This window comes from Bos grunniens, chromosome 7, assembly GCF_055505025.1.
Source record: "Bos grunniens cultivar Pamir isolate PY7600 chromosome 7, Bosgru_T2T1.0, whole genome shotgun sequence".
NCBI classification, from domain to species: Eukaryota; Metazoa; Chordata; class Mammalia; order Artiodactyla; family Bovidae; genus Bos; species Bos grunniens.
Genome location: NC_141171.1, coordinates 90,699,753 through 90,713,198, shown reverse-complemented (window position 1 = coordinate 90,713,198; position 13,446 = coordinate 90,699,753). Strand labels below are relative to the sequence as shown.

Genomic DNA, 13,446 nt, shown 5'->3' with positions numbered 1-13,446 from the left:
ATTAATGGTGGAGAAAAGAAGCCATTTCTCATGGGAAAAACAATTAGATTTTAGATAATCTATGGATACATATTGCCTCGTTCCTACTTTTCAACTGTTTTTCAAAGAATTTTTTACTCTAGTCCATCATTTAAAGAAAATAAAATATTTTATATTTCAATGCCACTAATTTTGTGTCATTTCAGTCAAATCAATAAAAAATTTTTCCTTTTTGTTTCTACTTCTCTATGCTTCTAATAAGTTACTGCTTTTTATCTGCTTTACTAACGTAGACAATAAGATAGTTTCATTCTAGTTTTGAGTGCTTCATAGAACAAGAACTGACAAGGGATCAAGAGTCAGAAAAGTCAAGTTGGAGACCTAGCTCTATCTTACACTAAATGTGCAGAGCTTCCCTGTCTGTACCATAGGAAGAATAAATGTCCTTACTGGACAATTGTGAGATATCTGTGAAAAGGGTCCATACAAATACAAGCTAACTTGGACTTCTAAGAGACCAGTGGGATAATGCCCTTAACCAACATGAAATAACCTCATTTCTACAGATAATGTCTATTTCATTAGGTAAACAGCAAAAATCACCCAGCAAAGTGAAGTGAGCTTTAAGAAAACTTCCTTTGAAGTTCATCACAGGGATTGTTGCTATCTGGGCAAATAAAAGGAAAGTGAGATTTGAACAGTCTCTATCTTTCGGAGTGAAATGTTGATACCAGTGAGCTAGTCACATGATCCAGATACCATCAGGGACCCTGGGGAATGCAGAAAGCATGTGGATATTTATGAGCCCTATAATCTCTAGCCCAAACATCGATTTTTTTTTAAATCTAAGCTGAGAAAAATCTTAGCAATTTTCTCAGTGTAGCAGTTTCATCTTCATAGGTTTCTTGAGCAAAAGCTGTGGAGATTGCTTCCTTGCTTTGAGTACTGTAAATAGTCAAATGGACTATTTGACTGCAATGAACACTGAGGTGAGTGTATCTTTTTAAATTATAGTTTTCTCCAGATATATACCTAGGCATGGGATTGCTGGGTCATATATTAGCTCTTTAGTTTATAAGGACTCTCCATACCATTCCTTATAGTGGCTATTCCAATTTATATTCCCACCAGCAGTGTAGGAAACCTAGATGTCCACTGATAGATGACTGCATGAAGAAGATGTGGTACACCATATGTACACAACAGAATATCACTGAGCCATAAAAAAGAATGAAATAATGCCATTTGTAGTAACAGGGATGGACCTAGAGATTATCATACTAAGTGAAATAAGCCAAAGACAAATATCATATGATATCACTTATATGTGGAATTTAAACAAAACAGAAACAGACCCACACACATAGAAAGCAAATTTATGCTTACCAAAGGGGAAAGGGTGGAGGAGGGATAAATCAGAAGTTTGGGATTAATATTTATATACTACTATATGCAAAATAACCAACAGGACCTACTACATAGCACAGAGGACTATACTTAGTGCTTTGTAATAACCTAGAAGGGAAAGCATCTGAAAAAGAATACCTGTATTTAGCTGGATCACTGTGCTACGCACCTGAAGCTAATACACCTTTGTAAATTAACCATGCTGCTGCTCCTAAGTCGCTTCAGTCGTGTCCGACTCTTTGCGACCCCATAGACGGCAGCCCACCAGGCTCCCCCGTCCCTGGGATTCTCCAGGCAAAAACACTGGAGTGGGTTGCCATTGCCTTCTCCGAAATTAACATACTTCAGTTTAAAAACCACCACTCAAAAATAAAAGCTACAGGAAATAATAGACACAGTAGGGTGGGGTACAGTCATGGGTGATGACTGTGTGAATCACATCTGGAGCTCTGCATTTTAGGGTTCCTTGGGGTTCTGTGGAGATGGCACTAAGAGAGCAAAGGCTGGGGTAGAACCCTAGATTTGGTGCCAGGATTGGCTTCTCAGCTCTCCTGAACCCATGATCAATTAGCCCATGAATCTAAGCTGCAGGTTTGACAGTCCCTCATTCTGAAGGTCAAAGGATTGTTTGATGAAGCCCTGGGAAAGTGACTAGATATCAGTTGTCATTCATTTCATAATTGTAGGGGTAGGACAATTTTCTTCATTAATCTGAATTGAGAAAGAATTTTTTCTCAGATAATTCTTTCTCTGAACTGAGAAAGAACTGGACAGATTCAAATATTTGACCAAAAATGAGATCCTTTTTTCAGGCCTCTCTGCTCCTCAGAAGGAAAAACAGATATGGAATGACCTACTGTGAAACAGGTATCCGAGGAAGAGTCTAGAATAATAACATATCTAGGCCTCACTCCAAAATCACTGCAGGTGGTGACTGCAGCCATGAAATTAAAAGATGCTTGCTCCTTGGAAGAAAAGCTATGACAAACCTAGACAGCATATTAAAAAGCAGAGACATTACTTTGCCAACAAAAGTTTGTCTAGTTAAAGCTATGGTTTTTCCTGTAGTGATGAATGGATGTGAGAGCTGGACTGTAAAGAAAGCTGAGCACTGAATAATTGTTGCTTTTGAACTCTGGTGTTGGAGAAGACTCTTGAGAGTCCCTTGGACTACAAGGAGATCCAAGCAGTCCATCCTAAAGGAAATCAGTCCTGAATATTTATTGGAAGGACTGATACTGAAGCTAAAACTCCAATATTTTGGCCACCTGATGGCAAGAACTGACTCATTTGAAAAGACCCTGAAGCTGAGAAAGATTGAAGGCGGGAAGAGAAGGGGATGACAGAGGATGAGATGGTTGGATGGCATCACCGACTCAATGGACATGAATTTGGGTAAACTCCAGGAGTTGGTGATGGACAGGGAGGCCTCGCGTGCTACAGTCCATGGGGTCACAAAGAGTCAGACATGACTGAGCGACTGAACTGATGCTTCATGGAAGCCTCACTACAGCCTGTTGCCAAAGTAGGGCCACAAAATTAGACAGGAGAAATCAGCCTACCTGCAATTTTGCTTTATTGGGAGATTTAAATACTTTGATTTGATTTTCAGTTGGATTTAAATCACTCTGTTACACAGTCCGGCACTGGGACAGGCAGCTGGCACATATCTGTCCAATCACTCTCCAGGCAGAAATAATCTTCACGATATTACCTCTCACTCACAGCAGGTGTCTCTGAGGAGTTCCAGCACTGAATTCCATTTAGCAGGTAGAAACACAACCCTTTCATGCACTCAGTGCATTGAGAAACAATTCAAATGTAACCATGATGATAGTAATCGTTTTATGACATGGCTATTACATTATCTCCATTGTTGCAATGGCGTTTCATTGGCTACCACTCATCAATAGACTTGTGCGGTTCACAGGGATCTAATAAATTGTGGCAGATGGAGTTCTGAGTCTCCTCTGGAGAGCTGATTAATCCTACAACCTGTAGAACTGTTCTCTTTACATTTAAAGGTTTGGCCTTTTTCAGAGACAGAAAATGAATGTGACAAGGAGATGGATAGAAGGCGAACAGTTGCCAGAGCTGAGACGCTCCTCTTTTGTCCATACTCTTCGGGAGATGGATCTTATTCCAAACCATAGTAATTTCTTTCCCATGCTAGGCACACCCACTGCTTTTGTTTACACTGGAAATGAGAACTCTGCACAGTACACTGATGAGCTAACGTCAGTAAGTGGACATTCCTGGACCCTCCCTCTCATCCAAACTTAATTACCCTCATCAGATCATTTCTCCCTTTCTGGTTAGTCCTATCAGACTACCCAGGCTGCCATAACAAATACCATAGACTGGTTGGCTTAAACAACAGGAGTTTCTTTTCTCACAGCTCTAGAGGCTGAAGTCTGAGGTCAGAGTACCAGCATGACCAGGGTTGCACGCGAGGGCCCTCGCCCTGCCTTGTGAATGGTTGCCTTCTGGCTGTGTCTTCACAGGACAGAGGGAGAGACACAAAGCAAGCTCTCTGGTGTCTATTCTTCTGAGGCATCTAATTCCTAATTCTCTTAAGAGCCCCACCCTCATGATCTCATCCAAACCTAGTTCAGTTCAGTTGCCCAGTTGTGTCCGACTCTTTGCGACCCCATGAATCACAGCACGCCAGGCCTCCTTGTCCATCACCAACTCCCGGAGTTCACTCAAACTCACATCCATCGAGTCGGTGATGCCATCCAGCCATCTCATCCTCTGTCGTCCCCTTCTCTTCCTGCCCCCAATCTTTCCCAGCATCAGGGTCTTTTCCAATGAGTCAACTCTTAGCATGAGATGGCCAAAGTACTGGAGTTTTAGCTTCAGCATCAGTCCTTCCAATGAATACCCAGGACTGATGTCCTTTAGAATGGACTGGTTGGATCTTCTTGCAGTCCAAGGTACTCTCAAGAGTCTTCTCCAACACCACAGGTCAAAAGCATCAATTCTTCAGTGCTCAGCTTTCTTTATAGACCAACTCTCACATCCATACATGACCACAGGAAAAACCATAGCCTTGACTAGACGGACCTTTGTTGGCAAAGTAATGTCTCTGCTTTTCAATATGCTATCTAGGTTGGTCATAACTTTCCTTCCAAGGAGTAAGCGTCTTTTAATTTCATGGCTGCAATCACCATCTGCAGTGATTTTGGAGCCCCCCAAAAATAAAATCTGACACTGTTTCCACTGTTTCCCCATCTATTTGCCATGAAGTGATGGGACCAGATGCCATGATCTTAGTTTTCTGAATGTTGAGCTTTAACCCAACTTTTTCACTCTCCTCTTTCACTTTCATCAAGAGGCTTTTTAGTTCCTCTTCACTTTCTGCCATAAGGATGGTGTCATCTGCATATCTGAGGTTATTGATATTTCTCCTGGCAATCTTGATTCCAGCCTGTGCTTCTTCCAGCCCAGCGTTTCTCATGATGTACTCTGCATAGAAGTTAAATAAGCAGGGTGACAATATATAGTCTTGACGTACTCCTTTTCCTATTTGGAACCAGTCTGTTGTTCCTTGTCCAGTTCTAACTGTTGCTTCCTGATCTGCATATAGGTTTCTCAAGAGGCAGGTCAGATGGTCTGGTATTCCCATCTCTTTCAGAATTTTCCACAGTCTATTGTGATCCACACAGTCAAAGGCTTTGGCATAGTCAATAAAGCAGAAATAGATGTTTTTCTGGAACTCTCTTGCTTTTTCCATGATCCAGCGGATGTTGGCAATTTGATCTCTGGTTCCTCTGCCTTTTCTAAAACCAGCTTGAACATCTGGAAGTTCACGGTTCACATATTGCTGAAGCCTGGCTTGGAGAATTTTGAGCATTACTTTACTAGCGTGTGAGATGAGTGCAATTGTGTGGTAGTTTGGGCCTTCTTTGGCGTTGCCTTTCTTGGGATTGGAATGAAAATTGACCTTTTCCAGTCCTGTGGTCACTGCTGAGTTTTCCAAATTTGCTGGCATATTGAGTGCAACACTTTCACAGCATCATCTTCCAAGATTTGAAATAGATCCACTGGAATTCCATCACCTCCACTAGCTTTGTTTGTCATGATGCTTTCTAAGGCCCACTTGACTTCACATTCCAGGATGTCTGGCTCTAGGTGAGTGATCACACCATCATGATTATCTTGGTTGTAAAGATCTTTTTTGTACAGTTCTTCTGTGTATCCTTGCCACCTCTCCTTAATATCTTCTGCTTCTGTTAGGTCCATACCTAATTACCACCCAAAGGTCCATCACCAAATACCATCAGACTCGGGGTTAGGGCTTCAACATACTGATTCTGGGCAAGACACAACTCAACTCAAATCACTAATATAATACACGAGTAGGAGGGCTCTACCTGTTTTCTAATGAATCTCCCAGTTCCTTACCAGACCCTATAATCTATCCTCAGAGATCTATTTTTGAAAAATACAAATTGGATAACATCACTCCACCGTTCAAAAATCCTCCAGTGACATCCAACCATGTTTAGAAACCAATGTTCCATGGACTACAAATTTCCGTAGATTCAGACCCTCTTCCTTCTTGCATTTCCTTGTTGTTCAGCTCACAGGCCACACCAAGTCTTTTATCACTCCTCTGCTGCTGCTAAGTCGCTTCAGTCGTGTCCGACTCTGTGCAACCCCATAGACGGCAGCCCACCAGGCTCCCCCGTCCCTGGGATTCTCCAGGCAAGAGTTCTGGAGTGGGTTGCCATTTCCTTCTCCAATGCATGAAAGGGAAAAGTGAAAGTGAAGTCGCTCAGTCGTGCCCGACTCTTAGCGACCCCATGGACTGGAGCCCACCAGGCTCCTCTGTCCATGGGATTTTCCAGGCAAGAGTACTGGAGTGGGGTGCCATTGCCTTCTCCATATCACTCCTCATACCCATGCAAAGAGCTGACTCATTGGTAAAGACCCTGATGCTGGGAAAGATTGAAGGCAGGAGGAGAAGGGGATGACAGAGGATGAGATGGTTGGATGGCATCACTGACTCAATGGACATGAGTCTGAGTGAACTCCAGGAGTTTCTAATGGACAGGGAGGCCTGGCGTGCTGCAGTTCATGGGGTCGCAAAGCGTCAGACACAACTGAGCGACTGAACTGAACTGAACCGATGCACATTGACTCGCTTCTCCTTCAGGGATCCACAATTGCTGACTACCTGGTCTGGAGCCCACTTTTCTAGCTCTTTGCATGGCTTGTTTCCTATCTTCATCTTTCCCTTCTTAATTGTCACCTTGAGGCACTCCTCTTGCTCTAATTCTCTCTGACTGTATATTCTGGTTAATGTAAGCACTGTGCCTTGAGAGGACTTCGTATATGAAACTTTGTTTTTGTTTTGTTTCTCTTTATAGTCTCAGTGACTAGAATAGTGCCTGGCATGTGGTAGGTACTAAGCATTTACGACAAAACCTAAGTTAAATACGATGTACATGCCAATAGCTTGCACATACACTGTCCCACTTGACTATTTCATAGACATCTCAGATTACAAGTTTCCAAATTGATTAATCTATCCCGTGAAACCTAAGTCTTCACCCATGTTCCCTGAATAGAAAGGCTCAAGCAACATCTGGAAGTCACCTTTCATTTCCCTTCTCCCTCTGCTCCTTACATCCAGTCGATAAGCAATCATCTTATTTGAGCTCTAAAATGTATCATGAATGTATCCTCTTTGCTCCATTTCTACCACTGTTATTCTTGTCCAAGGTTTTCCCTAGTGGCTCAGATGGTAAAGAATCCACCTGCAATGCGGGAGACCTGGGTTCTATCCCTGGGTTGGGAAGATGCCCTGGAGAAGGGAACAGCTACCCACTCCAGTACTCTTGCCTGGAGAATTCCATGGACAGAGGAGCCTGGCAGGCTATAGTCTGTGGGGTCACAGAGTCAGACATGACTGAGTGACTAAGCACAGCACATATCCTTGTCCAAAAATGCCATCACCTCTGGCCTGGAACACAGCATCTGACAACAGATCTTCCACTTTCATTCTCGGCACATCTTTCCAATTATATTCTAAGCAGTAGCCTGAGTGATGCTGGGTATTTCATAGCAGCAGTGAATGGGTATTTGGTTCAATTACGTGCTACTCTGTTGGCCTTGAAGATGAATAAACTCAACATGAGTTTTGTCTCCCTTGGAGATTAAAAATGAAAATCTGTTCATGTAACCACCTTATAAAAGTGTTTAAAGATTTGTTCCCATTTGCCCTTTGAATAAAGGGCAATATCCTTACCCAGCCACCAGGCCCTCTGTGGTCTGGCTCTGCTACTTTGACAGTTTCAGCTTGTATAACTCTCCTCCAGCCTCTCTGGGTTCTGGTTGCAACAGTCTCACAGCCCTTTGAAACTGCCACTGGCCTCTCCCTTCAGAGTTTTCACATAGGATCTTCTCTGCCTAGGAAAAATTCACTCTCATCTTCGAGGAACCACTGCTTCTTTTAGGCCTTGACTAAATGGCACTCTTCAAAGATGCCTCCCATGAAACAGCTCATCACAACTGATTCTCCCTAATGTACTCTCTTCGCAGCACTTACATTTAGCTTTATCATGGTTGATAATACAGATTTATTTGTAGCTGCCCAAGAGCTGCTTCTGCCATGAGATAGATGGTAAGCTCTATGAATTCAGAAGTCATGGAAACATGTTAAAAATAACAGACCTCATCTGCTGTATCCTCAAGGGTTGAGCTGAATATTAGGTATACAGTGGGCATTCATTATTTATTGTTATAGCCAAAATAAGTGAAACACTCTCCCCAACCCCAAAAAGTACCCAATGGACTTTTACCTCTGGTCTCTTGGATGGCTTAAAATAAAGTTCAATAACAGATTACTACAAATATACAATATACCAAGTAACAGAGAAGGGAGGGGTGTTTCAATCATGACTTATATTGAAATTGCTTCCTTTTCTATTCAAGAACAAAAGTTTCCTGTAAACAGTATGAAAGAATCATGTTTTCTGTTAAGGAACTTACTTGCATTGAGTAATTATTTGTCATCAATTGTTAATTTGCAAAGCACACCTTTCAGATCTATTCCTTATAGTGATAAACTGCCAATTTATTAAGGGAGGCATTGGGATTTCACTATCGGAGTGAAATGATGCTACAAAAGTATGAACACATGTGTCTTCTACCCAGTGATTCAGTTCTTCGCCAGCACTACTTTGCCATATGTAACAGGGCTTTGACATAGACTTTTAAAGTCCAAAATACTATTTTGTTTTAACAACAACAATTATTATTACTACAACCACAAAAGCCCGCACGTCTAAATGCAGGTGTTTTTAATCAAAACAATATGAAGTAGCCAACCATAATAGGAGATATTCTGGGACCAAGTTTCAAGCGATTGGTTAGGACAGATTGCATCAAGTTGAGAGTCAGAACCAAGAGGATATCTCAATCTGGGTAGACAATGTACACAGGGATCATGGGCTAATAATGATTTTATATACTTAAATGATTAAAAAACACACTAGAAAATAATTTGTGATATGTAAAATTAGTATGAAATACAAATTTCACACAATGATGTCCATTCATTTGCATGTTATCAATGTCTTTCACACTATAAAAGCAAGGTTAAATAGTTGCAACATAAATTTTTAGAACTGAGCAGAACATAGTAGATCACGTTATAATTAGACAGTATTTCTAACATTATTTCTGATTGTGACCCACTTAGGATTGCTACCCATAGTTTGAGAAATATTTGTTTGAATTTGTTTTCGCTATCCTGGTTGCATAATAAAGCACCTAGGAAGTTCTTTACAACTACTTGCTCCCCACCTCCAGACTAATCAAATCAAAATCTCTGGGCATCCGGCTATTGGTCTCAAAAACAAGAGCAGACACCCAGCCCTCTCAGGGTGATAGAATTAAGAAGCCCAAGTTGAGAAAGAATCCCCTTGCTACTACAAGCTTGCTCTTCAGAACAGCAGGCTCAGCTCTTGGGAGTTTGTCGGAAAGGCAGACGCTCAGGCCCCGACCTGGACCTACTGAATCAGATTCTACTTTTTTTTTACAAGATGCTCAGATAATTTACATGCACACTAAAGTGTCAGAGGCACTGATCCAAACCCAGGGAAAGTCTGATTAAGTGCTGCAGCATTAGGTTGTATTCTCCTCATTGTTATGGAAAGGAAAATGAACATATCTGTTTCCGGCTAGTATTGGATTTGGACGAGCAAGGGCAAAATGTACAACGGCAAAGAGTAAGATGGTATCCAGAAAGAAAAGTTACTTCATGGCTGGGAGCTTCTACCTGTAGGCAGCCATCCAACTTCAAAACAGGGGAACTGGGAGCTGGATTCCAAGAACATAACAGGAGTAACTCTGATGTATCAAACCGACCAGACATCTCAACGGGGCCCAAGTGTGTCTAACCTGCCCTGCTCTCTCCTGCAGCTGCAAGGGGGCCCATGACACAGCTTTCTCTGATCTCAACCTCTGCACCTGGGCCAGAACCAGACTGATTTCTAGGAACCAGAGTATCAGCTATTTGATCAGAAACATCCATGTTTTAGAAGCCAAGTTCCCTGGTGCATTTCATCCCAGTGAGATCAAAGGCCCAGTTTGAATTCTCTCCGGTTGCTGAATCTGAGGCTTCCCAGGGACACAGTGAGTCACAGAGGAGCCACGGAGGGGTGAGGTCTCCAGCAACCTACACAAACTCCTTGGCAACTGGAACCTTGGACGGAAAGTTTTCCCTCTGTAATTTCCTTGGGCCTCTTCTACAGTTTAAACTATTTGTGTTCTCACAGCATTTCCAAATGCTGGTTTTACCCTCCACTGACCTGAGCGATTCTGCTTGGTGCTGTTGTTAACTTTTTAAGTGCTGATAGGAGACAACATTCAGTTTGGATTTTTGCTTTGTTTTTTTTTGTTGTTGTTGTTCTGGATGGACGGAGAAGGTGTGAGGGGAGCTGTTGGATTTAGAAGCAGGCATTGATAGACACTCAGTCAAATAATACTAGATCTAGACATGAGTATTAGAAGCCATCTTTTTCCCCCTTAATAACTCCCTTCCAAAACAATATACAAAAGATAAGAAAACAAATAAAAACCAGATCTAATTTAAAATGACCACATCTGAACCTCTCTGGAGAAGTTTACACAACTTCCCTCGGATGTTTTCGCTCTCAGTCCCACTGGTCAGAGTGTACAATTCCCAGGGCAGTGGTTCTCAAAGTGCCAGGAGAACCCACTTCGCCTCAGAACTTCACAGAAATATCCGGTCTTGGTCTTCATCCCAGACCTGCTGCCTCCAAAGTTCTGGGGCCCCGGGCCAGCCCTCCAGGCGATTCGAGACATCCTAAAGTTGGGGGATCTCTGTTCTAAGGAACAACTGAATTCACATCAGCTATCATTTAAACTGGTCTCAAATATAGGTTGAACTTTCTGGAAACACGATTTACTAATCCCCACTGCCTTTGGAGAAAAAGTTGAACTTATGGAAGGCAATTCTGATTCTAAGCGTACACAGATTAAGATCAACATTTTATGGTCCCCAAAGCACTTTTCCAATAAGAGCTTAAAAAGTTATATAAACATGGCCAAACCTTGTTAATCCTCAGAGTCACCTCCTGCGTCGGTCATATTTGTTGAAGATGATGTACTCCAACGGACATGAATCTGTCGCAAGGAAGAGAACAATCTGCTCTCATTTTGCAGTTGAATTTTAACTCCAGTCAATCAACTAGGTAAATTAATTTGGCAAGGATTAAAATACTTCCAAACAAGGAGGAGTTCATCTGTCAAGATTCAGTTAGCAGAAAGAAACCTGTTCCCCCAAATAGTGCTTTAAAAGTCAAAAGGCAAGAAGCGAGCCTGCAAACACATGCAGAGATACAGTCAGTGCCCAAGTTATGTTTGCCCAGTGAACCACAAAATATGGCCTAGCACGAACTTCTGAAAAAGGAAAGACTGAAAGTTGCTGCCCAGTCCTTTGGGACAGCAGTATTTCCTAAAGGACAGTAAGCCCAACATCGATATAGGCTCTAAGCAGAAATATCTTGAGATTACACTTAGGTGTACAAAGGGCTGCTGAACAACAGCAAAGGGATTAGAGGCAAATGATTTCCCATTTAGAAAGCTTTAAGAAATGAAGGCTAAATTTTGAGTAATATTTTAAAGAAAACAAACTGCAGGGGTTAGTGGAAAAGCAGGAAAAGTAAATTCCAAGTGGAGAGCATTTATTTCTTCTTAAATTTGCATACCAAGCATTCATTCACCAGTCTGTCATTTGTTCATTCCTTCTTGCACCCTCTTCACACTTTGAGCTCTCCTGGGACTGAAAAATCGTCACCAGTGGTAAGTATTCTAACTTATTATTGATCATCAAAGAAACACAAAAGGTTTGGTTGATTTTACAAGTTATTTAAGTTCTTAAGAGCCTGATATTTCAGCAACAAAGTTATAATATGTCCTTTATATGGTCCCTTTTCTTTTTATTGGAGGATAATTGTTGGTTTCTATCATACAATAACACGAACCAGTCATAACTAGGTATATATCTCCTTCTCTCTTGAGCTTCCCTTCTATGACTCTTGTTAGACATCCTGTATGTCCTACCAAAATATTTCTTTTCTTAGTGAGGTGGAACACTGTAGAGAAATCCAGCAAACATTCATTTGGGTATTTTGTTTGCCTTTGCAAACCATATCAATGTATCACATTTGTTGATTCTAGATATCCTTTAATTCAAAAATGTTCAAAGAGGAGCTATTCCCTCACCCAACAAAACCTCTATTCTTTTGCCAGTGTTGACCAGTTTATCAGTGTTGATGAATCACTATTAATCAAGAGAGTCATATCTAGTGCCTTCTTTACAACCTGGCAAACCCACAAAAGCATCACAATCCTATTGTTTCTCCCTTTGTAACATCTTCCTGACCTCCCAACCCCTTCCCTTTGCTTCATCCTCTTGTGTCTGGACTACTGCAGGAGTTAGTTACATCCTTTTCCTGCTTTCAGTGTTTTATTCTAGTCAATCTAGTCTGTATTGGAGAAGGCAATGGCACCCCACTCCAGTACCTTTGCCTGGAAAATCCCATGGACAGAGGAGCCTGGTGGGCTGCAGTCCATTTGGTCACTAAGAGTCGGACATGACTGAGCGACTTCACTTTTTCACTTTCATGCATTGGAGAAGGAAATGGCAACCCACTCCAGTGTTCCTGCCTGGAGGATCCCAGGGACAGGGGAGCCTGGTGGGCTGCCTTCTATGGGGTCATACAGAGTTGGGCACGACTGAAGCGACTTAGTAGCAGCAGCAGCAGCAGACATTTGGCTCATCTCCACCTTTTTATAGTTAGATGAACTTGCACAAGTTATTTCAATACAAATAGATCTTGTTTTTTTCACCTGGAAAGTGGGCATTATAAAAGTATCTACTTTACATAAATTGCTTGGAAAATTCAGTGATATAATCAACATGAACTACTTGGCGCTCAGTTCAAAGCAAGCACTGTGTAAATGTTATCTTACTCATCGCCCAATCTTTCTAAAGCATATTTTATCACTCAAATAATCCAGAATAGCTTCCCAATGCCAACACATTAAATTTTAGAATGTTCATAAATACCTGATCATTTTATTGGAAACAGGTATTTTGGAAATCCCTTAGAATAGTGTCCTTACCTTGAGTGACTATATCAGCTACTGCAAAAGTGGCAACTAATATTTGGATGCTAATACAGGGGAGAAAATGGGTAAATTAAAAATGCCTTGGGACTTTCCTGGTGGCCCAGTGGCTATGACTCTCTGCTGCCAATGAAGGGGGGCCTGGTTTGATCCCTGGTCAGAGAACTAGATCCCACATGCTACAACAAAGGACTCTCAATGCTGCAACTAAGATCTGGATCAGTCATGTTAAATAAATAGATTAAAAAAACCCCTCATAATCCAAACTGGAGGATCCAAGCGCAGGAATCCTCTTCATTCCTTGCAGATGCCATTTGATTTTTGTCCCTAACTAGCCGTTGGTTAACCCCCCAGCCCACCCTAGCTTTCACATCCTTCACCACAACCTTGTGA

The 13,446-nt window shown here is 41.8% G+C and overlaps 1 protein-coding gene and 1 long non-coding RNA gene across 31 annotated transcripts in view; one reads left to right on the top strand and one right to left on the bottom strand.

The window, feature by feature from the left end:
- The window catches only part of LOC147369958 (uncharacterized), a 111,575-nt gene that overhangs the window by 60,550 nt on the left and 37,579 nt on the right, over positions 1 to 13,446 (top strand). The gene's annotated exons all lie outside the window — the stretch shown is intronic.
- LOC147369959 (uncharacterized) overlaps positions 1 to 13,446 on the bottom strand; it is a 650,726-nt gene that overhangs the window by 632,601 nt on the left and 4,679 nt on the right. For 26 of the 30 annotated variants that reach the window (XR_015168204.1, XR_015168210.1, XR_015168215.1 and 23 more), the window contains exons 2-3: positions 11,631 to 11,704; positions 10,974 to 11,046 (exon numbers count right to left, since the gene is read on the bottom strand). The gene's annotated coding sequence lies outside the window, so the exon portion shown is untranslated. Of the gene's footprint in view, positions 1 to 10,200; positions 10,338 to 10,973; positions 11,069 to 11,630; positions 11,705 to 13,446 lie in introns of those variants that run through there. The other 4 variants (XM_086413065.1, XM_086413055.1, XR_015168221.1 and 1 more) reach the window with 3 other exon arrangements.